Consider the following 13684-nt stretch of genomic DNA (forward strand, 5'->3'; position numbering starts at 1 on the left):
AAAACTTCATTGCGGCACATTAACTGCAGTCCTTAAGGTTGAGGGTAGTGCAATTTATTCTCTAATACTTTGACACCAGACTGACTCATGTGCAACTGTGCTGTGATTCTTCTCCAACACTGAGGCCTTCTTCTGTTTGCAGTAAACACTGAGCCCACAGAGTGCCTCCCCAGGCTGTAAGCTTCTCCTTGAGAAACACGCATCTATCTGGCTAGATATGAACCTGTCACTGCAGCAGGTAATGTACAACCTAGGGACACTCACTAGTAATCTCCAGCCCTTCAGAAGCATGTGTTGCATTTCCCTGCGTGAAGGCACAGCTTGCTGACCCTACATCCCGAGAAGCATCCACAGCATCCCTGCTTAGTGAAACACCCACTGGCACCAGGTCCTTGGGCGTGACATCTCTGGCAGCACCAGAGGTGGAGGTGTGGCACCTGCCATCTTCACCCAAGGCTGAGCCAGGGTCCTTCTCAGCCAGCAGCACAGGCCTCTACTGCTTCAGAGGATGAGCTGGCTCTTAGAGAAGCAAAAATCAGGGGGGGTCACCCTGAGCACACAAGCCACTGAGGGCGACCCAACCTGCAAGTGCTGCCCTGGCACAGCCCCATGGCAGCGCAGCACCCACCCCTCCCAGCACTGCCCCAGCAGGGCGCAGGGGGACCCCAGCTTGGCACTACTCCTGTTGTTTTGGGGTTCATGAAGTTTGGCCATCTCAGCCATTGGCCACTAGCAACTTGCATTGAGTACATCAGCAGCTTCATTTCATAGCATTTTGATTCAGCTATTCTGTGTTTCCAGGGTGGCTGAAGTCAAATGAAAGCCTTCCTAGCAAGTGGGTGGGCTCAGACAGCTGGGGATGGGGCATGTTAGCACCAGACCTTCTCCATTCCTGCTCTTTCCATGAAGAAAGTGGAAACAGGGTTTCCTGTACAAGTCAAACAACAGCTCTCTTAGCTGTTTACAGTGGTCTTTTTTAGAGGATTATTTGAGGGCTTTTTCAGTTTTTGGCAATGAGTTTGTAGCTCTTGTTTCTGAGGAGCAGGAGGCAGCTCACAGATGTGCATGCTGGTTTCTGTTGTGGTTGTGTTTTCTTCTTAGGTTTCACACCAGTGCAGTTTTCCCAAGGGAGTGGTCTTTTGCAAGTCAGTGACTTGCTTCAGGAGGCCCCTTCACTCTCCAGCACCAACTACAGCTCCTGCTTACATGGTAAGGCCTTAAGTATGTTATTTCAGGACTGTAAAGCAAAACTAAAGGTGTACAGAAGGCATTTAGTCAAGTCAAGGCTGTGGTTCATAAAGCATCTCATTATAAATTAACCATCCTGGCCATAGGAGACTTTCTGTATATTAGTCAGAGTGAAATTATTGTTTCTTCCTCAGGGAGAGAAAAGGAGATGTTGAAGAAGAGAGAGAAAGACAAAGGGGTAAGCATGCTTTTGGATATTGCAAAGATCTCTAAACTTCACTACAAGATTTTACCAGCGTACTCATCAATTTCATGTTAGATATCACAAGTGACTTATCTTTGTATTACTATAATGCAAAATTTTCATAAAGAAACAAAGGTCCCTCTCTTGCAGATGTTCACACATTTCCTTAGTCAGGCCTTATTCCTGCATTCATCATTAGGCCGCAGTTCTATGCTGTCCAGCATAGTGTTAGGTTACCAGTTGCTCAAAACTGACTGCATTTAAAGATAATATAAGAAAATGTAAGACCCTTTGTGACCTGAAAAGCAGTGGTTCCCTTTTCTTCCTTTACCTGTCCTCAGTATTTTTGTCCCTATCAGTTACTATGTTCCTGTGATAAAACCAAAGATCAATATTATGTACTCTATTCTAGCATATGTCTCATAACTAATCATCAAATGTTGGCGCTTATTCCCAGGTTACATAGCATTACTAATGTTAACTGATTATATCTAGCTGTGTTTTTCAAACTAAGGATATATTTTCAGACATCTAAATATGCTTGTGATTTTTCTTGTAACATTATCTTTTAATGTTGTAGCTACTTTTCTCAGTTTGTACCTGTTTTCTTAAATTATAGAAAGAATATTTGCATACTTCAAGTTCTGCTTCCCCACAGCTCAGGATTTGGCCCCTTGTCTGATAGTCTACCCTGTGACACAGCTAGCATTGAAAGATGGGGATATTATACCTAATGCGCTTTTCATTTTTATTCATTTTTTCTTTTTTGATCTGCTCCCCAACCAGAGTAGGTAAGCAGTTTTAAATTTGAGAAATAACCTGTGGTCTCAGACAGAGAAAGGGAAGATGAGTTAGTAAGGACAAAAGTTTCCAACACTGAAGAGCACTGGCTGAAGCGGTGGTGTCAGTCCTTCTGACCAGCAGCAATCCCAGGCTGAGTTCCTCCTCTGAACCTGAAAGTCTGCATTTCCTGAATCAACAGGCCCAGCACAGGGCTTGCTCTCACCACCATTACCCATGTACAGAGCCCTGTTCACATTGCTGACTACACATGAGGTTTATGTCAATGCACAAGGTGACTGATACGTATTTTGTAGCCATGAGAACAGTGAGCAGTCAAGTCACTAAACTTTGTAATTGATCACAAAGGGATGTGGTAAACTTCTCCATCAGTCAGATTCCTTAAATCAGAGCCAATCGTCTCTCAGAAAGGGACAGTCTGATTCAACTAGAATTGGTTTGGACCGATACAGAAATTATGGGGCAAATTAATTGTATGGCTGCTTTTATGCAGATTAAATGCTGGTCTCTTAACCTCACATTTTTTTTTTGTCTGAGGAGGGTGGTATGTATGTCCATAGGCATGCATTGTAGACTGTAATTGAGTACTCTTTTTTTTTTTTTTTCATTTTGCAGAGCTGTGCATCTGCAGGTAGAGCTATCATTCTGCCTCCCAAGTACCTGCTCAGGAAGAGATCCTAAAATGCATTGTTTCATGTGAAAAACGTTCAGTCTTTTGCTTCCATCAGCAGCTGGTGAAGTAGGAGAGTGCTGCCCACCCTTAGTTTACAGACCAGTATGGCTACACAACTTGCTAGGTAAGGACAGGCCAGCACACTTACACTGGTACCAGGAATACTGCTACTGATTGTGCTCACTGAACCATGTTATATCAGCTGCATCCATATCAGAGGAGCATGTCCAAGTCTAGTTACAGCTAAGAAGGCTCTATTTGAGAGAAAAAATGAGACCAGAGTGAGATTTATGACGATTTCAAGTACAGAATAAGCAGTACGAACAGATGAGCCCCAAAGAATGGTAAGGTGCTCTTTATATACAAATATTTTCGGTGAGGATAAAAAAAAAAAATCAGAAAATAATAGAATTAACTATAACAAACACTTTTTCTAAGTAGAGTCTCTCTACATTTCCCATGGGATTCATTTGAATGGGGGAAGATAAAAAAAAGGAAGAGCAGAAACTGCTTGCAACACAGAACAAACCTTGACTGCCAAGAACATGCTCCAGATTTTTTTAAAGATGCCTGGCTCTTATCTCATCCCTGATTCATCACAGTTTACTCCCAGAATTATTCAGAATTCAAGGACCTTGCTCCTATGGGGTTAATGGGTTACATTCAGCCTTGAAACCCATGACACAAATAGCTGCTTAATTATTCAGTCCAGACTGGGTTTAGTGGTTAATGGAAATAAAAACAGCAACAGCAACAATTACATTATTTTACGTTTCATAGGTGAAATTATTTTTTTCTTTTAACTACATAATCCAGGACTGTGCACAGGGAGGAGGGGGCCCACATAAAGGAGGGGTTGTGCTGCTTGTGACACAAAAGATTAGCATGCCCATGACTGAAGAGGAGGAAAAGGAAAACACTGCCATAAAAGTGACAGTAGAGGTGAAGAATTGTGGTGAATGTGTAATGCACCACTGAAAAGATGCAGGAAAAAACATACCAAACTGAAAGCCTTATCATATCTATCCTGATATTCCAAAGCAGGAATTAATGTGAAGGGATGAAGCTGCTGTTCTCGTTGGCCCACACCACTTGTTCATAAACACAGGCAAGAGAAATGCTGAAGTGATATGATTACCATAATTACTATCTTTGTTCAAAAAATGTGGTGGTGGTTTTCCACCCTGAATTTTGTTCAAGCAGCCGTTGTGGCTAATACCAATCAGGAGCTAATGGCACGTACTGCAGGTACTGTAGGAGCAAACACAGTAAATCTTGTGCTTCAAATGCACCAGCCACATAGGATGTCACAGCATATTACAAACACAGGAACACCTAGAGGTATTAGCCAGTGTTCCTGTTACAAGGAATTCATGTGTAGCTAACCAAAGATACTGTGTCAAACCAATCCCAGCAAACATACGCCACTCCAATAGCAGACAAAACCAATTTGGAATCAATGAGTCTAAATGTAAGCTTTCTGCAAAGGGTCAGACTTAGCATTTAATTAATGGAGCCCTGTTTTGAAAGCAAGTTGTGGCATTAGGTTGGAAATAGGCAGGCCAAAAAAAGAAACAGGATAATTTTAAACCCAAATCATCACCAAATGCAACACTGCTGTGTAAAGGGATATCAAATTAGGGTAATTGTTACCAAGCCTCATCAGCTTCTTGTCTTGCTGCAGCTGCCCTGGGGATGAGCTACGGACAAGGTTGTCCTGGCTGGAGGAGGCTGCAAAACTGAGTTTGAACAGGTATATGTCTGAGTTTGGATAAGGCTTAAAACAAAGGAGGTGAAAAGATTTGTTCAGTTGATGATACTTGGCAGGCCTGATCATTAGTCTCTTGCCTTCTCACTAGGATTTTGCTGTGGCAACCAGTCTGCTGCAGTAGAAGGTGGGTGTTAAGCCAAAACATTTTTTAACTTCATTTTTTTTAACTTTAAAAAAAAAAAAAAAAGATTTTCACCTGTAAAGTACACAAGCCAGAGCTATTTAGAAGATTAAGTTTGGGTTCAAGTTCTGAGTCACTTCCAGTTTTCTGTTCCTTCCTCCTATTTCCATCCCCTTCCTTTTTCTTTCATTATATCATTGAAAAAAAGAAGGAAGAAAAAGGGAGAAAAAAAAAAAAAAAGAGTAATAGGGAAAATGCTAGAATATCCATATACTTGGTTTTGTCTCTTTCTTTAAACAATTCAAAAAGTTGGGGTTATTTCTTGAGGTTTTTCAAAACATAGAAAAAAAAATGGGCTGTATACCTTGCTTTTTTCACCATGGTATTTCATACTGCTCACTGGTCAGATTAAGGTTAATAGTTGGATAAACTGGGAATAAAAGGACAGCAGTGTGTTCACAGCATTAACATAAAGACTGAGTTGTTGATCTTATATTGAAGGAAAGATAGAGTGTGATTGTTTTGTGTTTGGCACAGAAGATAAAGGGTTACTGCCTGCTGCCACTAGAAGTAAAGGATTGTTCTGCAAGTGATAGTGGAGGAAAGGGAGTTTTGTGTTTGTGTCGCAGAAGGAAAAGGATTACTGAGCAAATGATGCTCAAGGAAAAGGATTAGAGCGCATATGACGCGGAGAAGAGAGGTTGTTGTACCTACATCATGGAAGGAGCAGGGCGGTGTGACACAGAGTGGAAAGGATTCTTTGAAAGTCAGAAAGAAAATGAGAAGAGGGACTACAGTTGTATAAGTGAGGCTGGAATACAAGGCTTCACATGAGCAAAAATAAGTAAAGAAAGAGATAAATGGCTGTATTTTGAAGTAAAGAAGTACAGCTTATTCTACAACCAAGCACCTAAACTTTTCAGACAGAACAGAGCACTGTGCCACTTACTAGTTTACCATTTTTACAAATACTTTGAGCAATAATTTAATAATGGTATCTCAGAGAGATAGTTTGTCATCTTGACCTCAACTCCCCTGCAGATACAGAGTTGGCTCCCTCTAGGATTTTTTTTTTTTCCCTCTAATGAAAAGTAAGTGCCTCACATATTGCCATATCATTCTAAAGAAATAAGAATATTGTTCCCAGAGTAAATCACGGGTGAGATGTGCTTGCATGTTGCAGCCATGCAGGTCTGCTGGGCATCCAGAGCTTTTTTTCTTAGGAATCCTAGTCTCCCAGCTCTAAGATAGATGGTTCTTATCTACATATGAATAGTGAAGCAGTGCAAGCCTAGGCAGAAAATTTTTTTGTTGTTGTTTCCTAAAAATATATTTTAAAAAAGAAAATTTAAAAATATCCTTCTCCATAAGGAAAACCTTTTGTTTCATACATATTTTTACTTTCCTTGTGACATAAGGGAGAAGTGTTTCAGACATTCTCTCTGTGCAAGTAGAGATTTACGTTTCCACGTTGCAGCAGCCACCAAACCTGCCCTTTGGTTGTGCTTTTGTAAGATCTTACAGGTAATAGTGCATGTTCAGGGTTAGGTCTGTGGTGCACATTGTTATTTTTGTATCATGAGAAAGGAGAAGTAACATGTGACAATGGGAATTATTTCTACCTTTATTATGCCAATTTCTGGTTCAAGACTTCCCAGTTATTTGGGGATTTGTTTGTTTTCACACAATGATCCTGACATCCAGTTACTCATAACATGTCACTCTCAAATGCAGTGCAACGCTTTGTACCAGGAACTGCATTTCAGAGAAGGTGAAGCCGGGGTCAAACACATTCCTGCTAATTGTACCGATTGCAGGAGAGTTATTCCGTGATTGAATTTGCTCTCTGATGTTAAAGGAGGTAGCTGCTAATTGCTTTTAAGGAGGACCCAGAAATATGACTGGGGGCTGGACAGTAACTCCCTGCCCAAGCTGGTTGGGTGCATGTGAACCTGCTCATGTGTGAGATAAACGCCTCTAATCTTTTGGGGGAGAGTGGTATGTGAGGAGGATGTGCAAGTCAAACTATGTGAGGGCTTGGAGGGGGATGCACAAACAGCCACTGATGGAAAATGGGTTTCTGTATGTCTGTTCACTTTGTACTTTTGGTACTGATTGTTTAGAAGAAATCTACTATATTCATCTGATTTCTTCAAAGCTGCCACCAGTGCAGTGGTATGGCCACCGGCTCAATTCTGTGCTGTTTCTACAGTGTTCCACAAAGCCTACATCTACTATTACCACGATCCCACCAGGCAGCATATAGGTTTCCTTCCTGAACTGACTTTTTTGTATAATTTTCCTGTTTATCAAATCTGTAATCTCTCTTTGAGCTGAAAAATATCATGGTTAGGGCAAGGAGGGCCACGCAAGGTCTAGTTTGTGCAGAATATCACAGAGCAGTCCTGGCTCATTAATGTGCAATGTCACAAGACAACCAAACTTTGCCTCTCCACTATAATTTATGATTTGATATATCAGAGTAGGCCTCAAGTCATGATCTTGTTTTAATTACTTCCTTTTTTCTGCTTTCCTAAGAAATCCTTGCTCCCCAAGTCTTTCATATTCCTTGAGCTCCAGCTGTCGTTTTTCCTTTGCCTGCTGCTGTTTCTTAGCACTGAGTGCAGGCTCCCATTTGAAGCTCTTGGCTTTTGAGAGGATGCAACTCCTATTGCTCAGGCAGACTCCTGCAAGCACACTGCTTTCAGTATGCCTTTGCCGAATGAGACCATGAAGGAGTGAGGAAATTGCCCTAACAATTGAAGTTTAGCAGGTCTGGTTCACTGCTCACCAAAGTCAATTGGAGACTCTCCATTGGCCTCAAAAGGAAAGGAGCAGGGCATAAGGAATGACATGAGCAGGGTAATTCTGTTGTATGCAAAGGAAAATACAGAGTAGCACCATCTAAGAAGTGGATTCTGAATGACACATGTCAAATTTGAAACATACTTTTAAGAGGTAAAGGTTACCTGAAAGTGGCTTAAATAAGATTGTCTTCTAAAGCTCTTTCTTACAAGGGCTCTGCAAAATATCCACACTGCCATTTGCAGCCACTGCCCCGTGCCAGTGTGTGGCCTGGGCTCAGGCTTCAGTATGCATTTCCCAGAGGGCAGGCAGTGACTGGGGAGAAAGTTCTGCACTGGAATCAGGAGAAACTCAAAGTTTTCACCTCAAGCTGGTCTAGTTTAGAATGAGTGAATGTTGACTTGAACATGATATCTATAAACAAAATCAACAGAAGGCTCTCTAATGAAAAATGTGATCACACACAAACAGCATCAATGCTGCATTGCAAGCAAAGTGACAGACTATCCGAGGCGGTGTTTCTGCTGCTACTGCAGGGCACCCGTGACTGGAGAAAAGTGGTTGGCACTGGCCCCATGGAAGCTGTAGTTTGAGAATGGGAAGTGTTTAGCACATCATTAGGTCCACCCTTTACCAGCACATCTTCCCTAGGTAGAAACAGCAAAGACAAGCTGCAGTATGGCTGCTTTTCTGTCAGGTAAATGTCTAATGAGGTGTGTTTGCTTGCAAAGGAACTGAGCATGACCTAATTTAAGGTGATCTGGTGGCACAGAGTTCTTGCCTGATTTCGCTCTTCCCACAGGCTTGTATTTTGCAATCCAGTGTTTCAGCTTAGACCCACTGTTCAGAAAGACATTTGAAAGCAGGGCAGAAGGAAATAATTTTCACATTAACTCACCTGTGTTGTGAGGGATTCTGTTTTTTCTGTTAAAGATGATGAAATTGCTAACACCAACAGCTCCCTGCCCTTCATTTAGGGATTAGTGACTTCATCAGCACAAGCAGAACAAACACAGAGAGCTGAACTTAGATCTTAGCAAGTTCAAAGCCTCCCAGTCCAAGATGAGAAAGCAAGGAAACACTCACAGCAGTGACAGTGTTTGAGTCTTTTAACAAATGAAGGGACCTACAAGCTAACATTAAAGGCTTGGGAGTTGATCAGCTGAGTGCTTCCCTGGTGTAAACCTGGTATTCTTCCAATTCAAACAATGGAAAAGGGGCAAACAAGAAAAATTCTTGGTAGAAAATGTGATTAGATGAAGCAAACACTCTAAACGACTCTCCTATAACTGCAGTTCATCACACCATTAGTTTCTTAACAGCTTCACCATTGAGACGGCCTCTTCCCCAGCGCAGTGCCATGCCAGCCAAATAAATCAGCTTTACATACACAACTGTCAATCAGAACTGCAGCTCCAGCCCTCTGAAGCTAAGCTGGAAGGCTCGGTTGAAAGGGAGAAGGAAGAGAAGCCTGAAAAGGCAGGTGGAAACAGGGCAATGAGGAAAGGAGGATGTAGCCAAATAGCACTGGACTAATACTTGGAGGTTTCCAAGAGCCCCTACAGAATAGAAGGGCTTGCCAAAAGCAGTTTGTAAGCAAAGGCCTTCATGTCTCTGGCCCTGTTGTTGAGATTAAATGGGATCATTGGGAATAATGGTGAAGTGGAATGCATATTTAATTAGAGAAATCAATGAACCCAAATGACTGGGAGGGAGCAAATCATTAAGACCCAGCTCCTGCTGCCCCTACTCAGCAATATTTCAGACTGATGGCATTGTGAGCAGGTCTGGTGCATGGAACACCTCTAGCAAAGCCGAGTGGACTTTTGTGGTTGCTGTTCTGCACATGGAAGTGCTGTGAAGGGAACAGGGAGCAGGCTGCTCTGCTTGCATCAAAGCCACCATGTTCAGAAACAAGAGCAATTACTAGGAAAGAATGAGATTACTCAGCACTGGGGCATACCTGAAACTGTCAGGCTCTAGGGTAAGTCACAAAGGGGTATGGTCACAGCATAGACACATCAGGCTCTTGAAGCAGGATGAAATAAAAATCTTGATTTTTTTTTTTTTTTTTCCACAGCAGTATTGCTTTTGGAAGCTCGCTGAAAATTATTTGACAGATTTCTTTTTGTCTGTAAACTTTGTTTTGTCAAAAAAAATTTACCCCTGGATATGTCAATTATGGAGAAAAAAAAAAAATCACAGTAGAGATTTTTCTGAAATGTTTCAGGGTTTATTTCAATATTGGCATCTCAGTGTTTATTTCCTCTCATACGATTTTAGAAAGTGTATAGCAGAAAAGTGAAAATAAAAATCAGCACCTAGCTTCTGAGTGAGTCAAAGCAAACAATGTCAACTTTTCATTACTCCAGGCATTTTCACTCCATTTTCTTTCGGTTTTGTTATATACTGAAATAAATTTTTAAAAAAATATATATATTATTCCTGGTCAGCTGTGTTATTTAGTGTTCAGGCAACTTTAGGAAAATGTCCCTTGACTTCATACAATCAAATTTAACATGGGCACCAGATTATTTTAGGTGTTTACAGACAGGGAAGCAGAGTTGACATTTTCTGTAACATATGCAAGAGCTAACTGGCAAAATCATTAAGTTTTGCATTAAGTAACCTTGTAAATCTGTTTGGTTTGTGGTTGTGGGGTTTGGGGGGGAGGGGAGATATGAAAATTAACCAATAAAATACTTCACAAAAATTGTGTTGATCTCAAACAAGGAAATAATTTATTGAAATACTTTGGAAAAGCTTGACTATGTAACATGCCCTATACCTCCCCCTAGAACACTGTGGAAAGGAAGGAATTATCTTGAAACAACATTTTAGGATTAACCGAGCTATTTTGCCCAAGGCATGATTTAAGGAACACTCTTACTTAACACAATTCGTGTTACCGTTTGCATAAGAAATCCTACTCCACAGATGTTTCTAGTGTAACACCACTGAAGTCAGTGCATTTACACCAAGGATGAATTTGCCCTCATCTTGTCTTCTTCACTTGATTTTTTCCCGTGAAAACCAGATTTACCCACAATTACTTATTTATCGGGTCTAAAACTTTGGCACCACTTCAAAAAAGCATTAAAAGTTGATTGCAAGTGTTCCTGCTCAAGTTGATATCTGTTAACCTAAAGCAGTGCAACGTTAGTGATTATTTCAATTGATACTTCTAGATTAAATGATCCGGCCTGCAAACCAGCTGAATTAAAAATAAAAAGTAGCATTTACATATTAATTACCTAATTTCTCCATTTGAATCTATGCAGTGTAACTACCATTGACTCATAATCCAGATCCTGAAGTATTTCTGGTAATACAAAGACTTTGTACCCTGTGTTTTGGCTTCTGTGGGAATGGCTTGTAGCTTTCTGAAGGCAAGATGCTCACCTTTGCTTGTAGCAATTTTTGTTTCTTTATCTAAAATAAAGGGGGATCGTTTTTTCTTTTTTAAACAAGTAAAAGACAAAATATATTGGTCTACAAATAAATCTAAAGACTTATAAAGACTTTTCAGTATTGCTAAAATGCTTTTAAACTCATCTGTCACCAGCTCTAAGGGTATTTTAGAATGTGTTCAATTTACTGGAAGAAATGGACCTACACATTTAAAATTGAGTCAGTATTATGTATAACTGATAATTTTCAAACTATAGCTGATAAAAATATAGTTTTAAATTATTTTAAAATAGTTGGCTGTATATATGTTCTTACCTTTATGTATAAGCTCCCACATTTTGACATGTTCTGACCAGTGCTACTGAAACCAAACCCACAGGGAGTTAGAACTTTTCATAACAGTCCTGACCCAGAATCCTTCAAGCCTGGTATTTTGGGTTCGGGTTTTTTTCTGTATGTATACACCTAGGCGGCAAAGATATTCATCACAACAACCAACTACCCAGACTGAGATTTCAATCTTATTTACAACAGTATAAATCAAAGTAACTTCACTGAGGCCAAGGGAGTTACTCCGGATTTACATTCATCGGTGTAACAAATATAAAACATGAATTAATACCACTTAGGACATTGCTTGATTATTTTTTCACTGAAAATATGATGGAAGTTTCTTCATTTCCAATAAAAAAATTTCTAATCTTTTTCACACATCTTCAGTGAAGTGTATATTAAATTTTGAACAGAATTCCAATTTTCTGTGGAAAACCTAATGTTATATTTTTACAAAGAATTCCATTTACCTGAAAGCTGTTTTCTTCAGGAAAACTACTCTGATGGAAGTTTTCTGACCTGCTTTAAGCCAAACTCATAATTCATACAAATAAGACACTGCTCAGCAGATGTTCAGGAAAGAGCAAGCCAGTGAGCAAGCACATCTGCATCCCCGTGTGGTTACACTTTGAGGTTCTTGGTGTAGAAAACAGGAAGGAGGATACAGTAGCTAAGGTGGTATGAGAGCAATGAGAGTAATTGGGGTTTAATTGAGTAGTGCACCTAGTTTTTGTTTGCAGGAAAATAAAACCATGCCAAAATTCATTTCAGATTAAATAAAATAGTACTGTTTCAACTCTTAAGGAAACCTTCCTGAGCATCCCTTACCCTAGCTGTTTTGAAGTCATGTTCCTTTTTAAATGAAAAATAACAATTTTTAAAGTTAGAAAATGTTGAACTGCATAGCTGTAACTGTTCATGAAGTTTGAACTGAATTTTTGAATTGCCTTTCACAGTGAATAAGGTGATTGCATGAGAAAAATCTGAATCTGAAGAAGACTCAGAAACCTTAGCTGAGGATCAGGCTCACTCTGTGGTTAAGGATAAGTCAACTAGGCCAGACAGGTATCTGGCTCCCAGAAAAGCAATATTTTGAAGATTTCAGCCACAGCGTCTCTGTATTAATTCTATAATTATATCATTGGATAAATATATGAAGGACTGGCTGAATTAAGGTATGTGCACGAATCTAAAGAGCAGGGCCCCAACGTGTTGCAGTGCTTTCTCCACTGGAAGCAGTGCAGGCAACACCTGCCAGTATTTCCGCAGAGGCAAACCTCGCTCGCTCTTTCCCCCAAAACATGACATTACCCACAGAATATAAAACGCCTACAGGATATAAAAAAAACATTTTCCCATGTCATGTCTTAATTCCCCTTCTATTTTCTAGATGCAAGGACCAACACCACCCAGGGTTGGTTCCTTCTCTCTCTGCAGCCTTGCTTTGTGCGCTGCTGAGGGCAGGCCGGGCGGCGTTCCCGATGGACGCCGCTGTGCTGTCTGTCAACCGAGATGGATGGGCTCTGCTCCCGCTCTGCCCAGCCGCCTCTGAATGCTCCCAGCTCCCGCGAAATGGCCAGAGCCGCTGAATCGCAGCCATTGATCCACTCTCCTCCCTCCTTCCCTCTCTTTCTCCCTCTTTCTTCCCTGCGTTGCCTGAGGGTTCACTTGGCTGGCTGAAGGGCTGCCTTGCTGTGGGCAGGCTTTGATCCCAGCTCCGGTGCTGGGGGGAGAGAGGGATGCAGCGAGGGGTGCAGGCTGGTTTTGGTTTACAGTGCGGGCTTTCTGCAAATGCAACTCGTTAAAATAAAAATAAATAAATAAAATCAAGCGGCTGTGGCTGCTGTCAGAGCCCTTCCATAGTAGCTGGGTGCATCTGCTTTTTCTCACCTCCAAAGCAAATCAATATGGCTTTAAATTATTTTCCTGATGCCTGGATTCCTTACCTTGTGCTGCTGTTAGCCCAGCCACGCAATTGCCTGGTCATTCCTACCTCATCTTTTCAGTCTCTCTCCCCTGGCTGCTTCTCGTCTTCTCTTAAAAATACATACAAAATACTCACTGGAGCAGCTCTGTTTTGCTCATGTGTCATTTTCTCACACACGCTTGCCATCGCTTGCAGCCACACACACACTCACCGCAGTGCTTTAATACATACGCTGCCTGGTTGTATCTCCATCCTTGTCCCCCGTACACACATGCTGCCTAGCTGATCCCTGCCGAAGCAGCATCTGCTTGTCAGGAGTTTTTCTTCTGATGCGGTGGTTAGCGAGGAAGTGCTCATGTTTACTTGCAACTCTGTCCGACAAAGATATTCATGCTTAGACAAAAGTAAAT

General features: G+C 41.1%; 1 long non-coding RNA gene across 1 annotated transcript in view; it reads right to left on the reverse strand.

The window, feature by feature from the left end:
* The window catches only part of LOC116958949, a 59931-nt gene extending 46553 nt beyond the window's left edge, over positions 1–13378 (reverse strand). Inside the window, exon 1 of the long non-coding RNA XR_004405561.1 lies at positions 13294–13378. This is a non-coding gene — a long non-coding RNA (uncharacterized LOC116958949). The remainder of the gene's footprint in view (positions 1–13293) is intronic.
* Between the last annotated feature and the right edge of the window lie 306 nt (positions 13379–13684).

The sequence above is a fragment of the Tyto alba genome, unplaced genomic scaffold (assembly GCF_018691265.1).
Source record: "Tyto alba isolate M040663 unplaced genomic scaffold, T.alba_DEE_v4.0 Super-Scaffold_1, whole genome shotgun sequence".
NCBI classification, from domain to species: Eukaryota; Metazoa; Chordata; class Aves; order Strigiformes; family Tytonidae; genus Tyto; species Tyto alba.